Here is a 6,075-nt window from a genome sequence, read left to right as displayed (position 1 = left end):
GGAATACTCCTATGATTTAATATTGGTCATTATAAATCATGTTTTAAATAATTTTAAATGACATGGGAAAATGTCACAATGTTAAATGAAGATGCACGATAAAAACTATATATGAGGATTCCAACTATGTAAAACTATAAATAAAAAGTTAGAAGGAAATACATCAAAATGTTACCCACAGTGATCTCCAGATTGCAGGAGAATAATTTTAGTTTGATACTTTAAACTTTTCTGAATTTATAAACTGTATATAACAAAGATATATTACCTCTATAATCAGAAAAAGATTATTTATAAAGCATTTAATACCAACATCGAATGGGAAAATACATATTTACATTAAAATCAGGCATGCCTGACAAACCCAGGGCCCTCCTCCTGCAATATACAGTGTGCTCTAAAGGTTCATGCATGAAGCTCAAGGATGAAGATAAAATCTGGTTTCAGTGCAAATATTACTAAATGGGCAGAAATAACAGGATTTTATTCAAGTGGTCACTTAACTATTTTCCCCCTATGATCTAGTAACTTCAACTCTGGACATACAATACATGGCTAATTTCTAAACGGGATTGGTTACAACAAAACTAATGCCAAAAATTAGGTATTTATAAGAGAAAAGGCATAGCTCACTTTAACCTTTCAGTTTTGAATCAAATACCTTTCTACACCAAGTAAAAGACATTTCAGTATCTTGTTTCAGCAGCAATGTCAATTACTGCAGAACTGTCTTTGCTCTAATTTTGCTTTTTTAGTGTTGTTTTTGCCTTCTCCTTTCTATGCACAATAAGACATAGACATTAAGTATTTTCTTTCTTGGATACCTGCCACTGGGTTAGTCTTTCAGGATCAGCCCTTAAGACTTCCAAAATCCATGACCAAAGAAAAGAATAATAAAACCCAAACCAGAAAAAGCCTACCTAAACCATTCAATACAAATTAATGGGGCCGAGCTAAGGGACTGTGTCTAAACAAAAATTATGTGTAACCCATAATCACAAGCTAAGTGCCAAGTTCCACTTGTCCAAGGACTCAACCAAGAGATAAGGCAACCCATCTGATTTAATTTAATATGGTCAGATACTCTTTTCCATAGCAACCACACAGTAGTCACAGTAGCAGTCAAGTGCCCATTTTCTCCTCCCCATAACACAGAATATAAAGAACAGCTTGCACAGACAGTCGATGATGATTTGATTCAAACAGATAAAAATCAGAGAATGGAAACAGTGAAAAGAAAGACGATGTTCCACAGTGAAAAGAAAGACTATGTTCCCTCTTATAAGGAAATACCTTGAGGGGATGGGGCTTAAATAAAAGACCAAATTTATTTTAAGAAAGAAATGGAATGCCTCAAAAAGCGATTTAAGGGACTTTACAGACTTCAAAAATAATATAAGAAATAAAGGAAAACATTAGGATTTAACATACAAATATTAGAGAGGGGGACGTTTCAAATGTAACAGCAGTTAAAAAAAATAACAAAAAAACATTCATAAACCTTATGTGCTTTAAACATTTTACTAGCCCTTCCTACAATTATCAATTCCACAGTAATGATTTAACTGATAGCAACAATATTGGTAGCTCAAAGAAGCTCGGCGTTAGCAAAGCGGATCGTATTTTTAATTTTTATAAAGATTCTTACCAGCCGCCTGCTTTCTCTTAGGCTTAGTCTAAATGGTTTTGGGAGACAATGCTTATTTGTATGGCTGCCTTAAGAAAATGGAGACTATAGGATAAAATGGTAAAATAAAAAATGGGCCCCAAAAGGTGTCTTAAATATAGTGAGTATTCAATCAAGTAAATTTTTGGTGAAAGAAAATCAACTCCATTAAGAAATATACTCACTGTTTGAAGCTATGTCAATCAGAAGAGTTTCTTCTGCTTCTGAGGAGGGAAATAAACAGGATCAGGGAAGAGAAAACCATTCATTACAGCAAAAAGACTACTCCTAACTAAATAACTGCTTCTCTCAGTCACTACTCCTAGGTCTTAGAACACCTTTTTTAAAAAATCCTTTGTGGTTTTTTTTTTTTTTTTTTGCTTAGAATTTTTTAAAAAGGATTTTAATATCACTAAGTTCTAAGTAACCAAATGGAACTCCTCAAAGCAAATCAAGGAATGGCAAATTAATAGTAGATAACATAACAACATGTTAATTCAAATGAAGTTTAATTTCCCTTAACTATAACATACTAATTTAATATAATCTAACTGTATCCTTTCGATACTTCTTATAGAAAGCCAAGGAAGTGACCCTGAAGGCCCAGAGGTGAATTAGTTTCTTAACTCAGATCTATTCTCTGAAAATTTCCCAATGATCTCATTACCTCTGCCCCTGTCCCATATAGGAGCAGAGTATACCTGAAGGTAGCCTGAAGTATACCTTCAGGCTACAATTAATACCTGTGGGCCCAAGGCCTACCATATCCAACAAAAAGTACAAAAAAATTTGCAAGTTCCGAGTTCTCTTTTCTCTTCATGGCTCTCTTGAACTTTCTTCCTTACCTCTAGTGTCTAGATCCATCCTCTCTGACTTCTCTGGATTTGACCAACAGCACCTGCCAGACTCTCTGGGCTAACTGAACTCTGGGTACCCAATTAGCCTGGATCTACGTTGGTCAAATGGAGTAGTCTCAGCCTTTTCTATCTTCCTCCCAAGAGTGAATTGCATATTTGACTCCATTATTCAGGTACAACAGAAACAACTGGTAAGGAAATAAGTTGTCTAATATTAGAAAGTAGTCTCAATACTATCACTAGCATGATTAAGCAAGAGAAAATAGGGCATTAGAACATAGGTATGATATGTTTACCATTGTTCTTCAGTAACTTTTAGTTCTGTAAAACCTGAGTGTTTACAGTTTTCAAAATAGATGCACAGGTCGAGAAATAGAAAGGAGGTGAAAACTAAAGGACACAATTGTTCCTTTTATCATGAGGAACTACGGTATATGTGTATACATATTTTCCCAGATTCCAAGAAGTAGCACTACAATCTAACAATCAGCTGTCTATTTCTTATTAAAAACAATACTAAGAGTAACAGGGTTTAAAGAGACCCAAGGAGTAGTACAAAAAGGCACAAAGCTAATAGGATACTAATTTAAAGTCATGTTCTTTGGGTTTTTTCCTCCATAAAGGGCTACACCTTGAAAAGTGAGGTAACCACAGCAACTTACTATGGCATGTGGCTTCCTTGTTTAATGTCTCTCTCACACAGAGCAGGCTTAATAGCTATGACTTCATTCCTCTATACAATGTGGACAATATTCGTTTAAGGTATTTTTAATTCTTAATACATGCTGTCTTAAAAAGTCATAACCACTGACTTAGTATTTTCACTTATAGGAATAAATCCTGAGGAAATGTGCAGGAAGATTTGTGGAGAGATGTTCATCACATTATTATTTATACTAGTGAAAAATAACCCAAATGTCAAACACAGGGGAATAATTACATTATGGACCCTGCACAAAATGGACTAGTATACAGTCATTAATACCATGGAAAAGTGTTCATAATATGATGGCATGTGGAATAGACAAAAAATTATATAGGATGAGTACCACCCACCCTGAAAGTTATGTGTAAAAGAAAGGAAAATGTCAGGCATTTATCTCTCAAGGATGGGGATTTAGGTGACTTTTTTTTAATGTTCTTTCGAAACTTTATGTATATATGTTACTTTTGTGGATAAAAAAGTTCAATGTGGTTTAAGAAAGAATCCATACAAAGTAGGACACAAGTTTTCCAAGAAGCTACAGATACAGAATGTTTCTGCCTGATGAAACCGCCAGACCTGCTGGAAACAGGATGCACTTGTTCTCTAGTATCAATTTCCTTCATAGAGCAATATGAGATGACAGAAGCAACACCTCCTACACAAACCTCCCAATTTTTAAGTTTAATTGTAGCAGATGAAACAACAGATTTTCTGTGTTCAGTCCCCAAATTTGAGGGCAGGGAGCCAGATATTTCCTCCCCAGGGTTGATTTTCTCATGATTCACCAATGTCAATGTTTAAGAATCAGCACAACTGAATGTAAGATATTACAGTCTGGCAAAGTGTGTTGCCAAATATCTTAATTTAAAATAGTGTGGGGAGAAAGTGCTGAATAAATGTGAATCCAAGTGACCTTGATACTTTAAAATGAGTACTGTGTCCGTTAAGCCCAACAATGTCATTTAAATCCATATATAGGTCAGTCAGCATAAAAGACTACCTACATAGGCAACAGTCTACATATATCTCTAACCCCAGCCAGGTGAACAGGTGAGACATAAACCCCTGCAAATTAGGCAATGTAATAGATATATTTCAATATAACCCTTCAAGCACTCTTAGACAAAGCATTTATCATCTTCTCAATGTTATCTTTTTATGCAGAGTAATACATTTCATTTTACATGCAATGACACATTTAAATACGTATGGTACAATGCAATAATGACCAAGGAAAAACACTATAAAATTAGCTAAGCAGTTAAAGCTAGTACCTTGAACACATCTGAAGTGGCTATTTATAGGAATGATATCTTGAACATGCTGTTCCTTCTCGTGCAACTGGATTATTAACCTAGGAAACAGAAGAATGCATCGATGAATAGCTACTGAAAAACCTAAACGTCTAGGAACAAGATACTTTGCTGTCTTATTACACAAATCTAGTCTATATTCATTAGACTTGCTGCATCTAGTTTCCTGGATCTGAGAATCATGGCAGCTAGATACTGCTCTAGGTCTAAAAGGATGTTAGTGGTGATCAATATCTGAATTCCCACACTGTTCTATATGCCATATGTCCTTAAAACAGTTTATAAGCTTAAGAGCATGAATTACAGAGTATGCATATCAGAGTGAAGAATTAACAGCTAGATGTGAATGCCTTGAGGGCAGGGACTATGGCTATCTTTTCACCATAGTACCTCTAGTTCCTAGCACAGAGCCTGGCACACAGCAGTTGCTCCTGTGTGTTCTTGAACTTTTTTTTTTTTTTGAGACAAGAGTCTTGCTCTGTTGCCTGGGCTACAGTGCCGAGGTGTTGGGCTAGCTCACAGCAACCTCAAACTCCTGGGCTCAAGCAATCTTTCTGCCTCAGCCTCCCGAGTAGCTGGGACTACAGGCATGCGCCACCATGCCCGGCTAATTTTTTCTACATATTTTTAGTTGTCCAGCTAATTTCTTTCTACTTTTAGTAGAGACGGGGTCTCACTCTTGCTCAGGCTGGTCTTGAACTCCTGACCTTGAGCAATCCACCCGCCTTGGCCTCCCTGAGTGCTAGAATTACAGGCGTGAGCCACCACGCCTGGCTGCTCCTGTGTGTTGAATCAATGAATTAGAAAATTCATAAACCAGCTTTCCAATTATATTCCCATGGCTTTTACCAAAGAATGTTTCTATCTCTTCAAACAGGCATGCAGGCTCATGGAGGAATAAGAGGGGGTGCCTAGTCAACTGAATCAGTCAAAATACTGGTGACCAGGCCGGGCACGGTGGCTCACGTCTGTAATCCTAGCACTCTGGGAGGCCGAGGCGGGTGGATCGTTTGAGCTCAGGAGTTCGAAACCAGCCTGAGCAGGAGCGAGACCCCGTCTCTACTAAAAATAGAAAGAAATTAATCAGACAACTAAAAACATATAGGAAAAAAAATTAGCCGGGCATGGTGGCGCATGCCCGTAAACCCGGCTACTCGGGAGGCTGAGGCAGAAGGATCACTTGAGCCCGGGAGTTTGAGGTTGCTGTGAGCTAGGCTGACGCCACGGCACTCACTGTAGCCCTGTAGCCCGGGGAAAAGAGTGAGACTCTGTCTCAAAAAAAAAAAAAAATACTGGTGACCAACAGAGTAGTAGACATCAGAATGCCTTCAGACCCCTTGGGTTTTTTCTCTGGTTTCTAACTTCATGTTGGTATTTCTATGTAAACACGACTGAACTTGGCTCCCCAGTATGAAACGTGAGACTTCTAAATCCATATTGTACTCTAGAAATATTAGTTGTCATTTATTATTTATCCTTAGTGGCCCATAATCAAGGTATAACCTACTGGTAAACAGCCATTCTGAACGTAAA

At 37.2% G+C, this 6,075-nt stretch overlaps 1 protein-coding gene across 1 annotated transcript in view; it reads right to left on the bottom strand.

Moving 5' to 3' along the window:
• Positions 1-4,535, bottom strand: part of OCRL (oculocerebrorenal syndrome of Lowe) — a 41,639-nt gene extending 37,104 nt beyond the window's left edge. The window contains exons 1-2 of the mRNA XM_012653471.1: positions 4,504-4,535; positions 1,852-1,887 (exon numbers count right to left, since the gene is read on the bottom strand). The gene's annotated coding sequence lies outside the window, so the exon portion shown is untranslated. The remainder of the gene's footprint in view (positions 1-1,851; positions 1,888-4,503) is intronic.
• Between the last annotated feature and the right edge of the window lie 1,540 nt (positions 4,536-6,075).

Source organism: Propithecus coquereli, unplaced genomic scaffold (assembly GCF_000956105.1).
Source record: "Propithecus coquereli isolate 6110/MARCELLA unplaced genomic scaffold, Pcoq_1.0 Scaffold42, whole genome shotgun sequence".
In the NCBI taxonomy this organism is placed as follows: Eukaryota; Metazoa; Chordata; class Mammalia; order Primates; family Indriidae; genus Propithecus; species Propithecus coquereli.
This window is presented reverse-complemented; position numbering and strand designations above follow the sequence as displayed.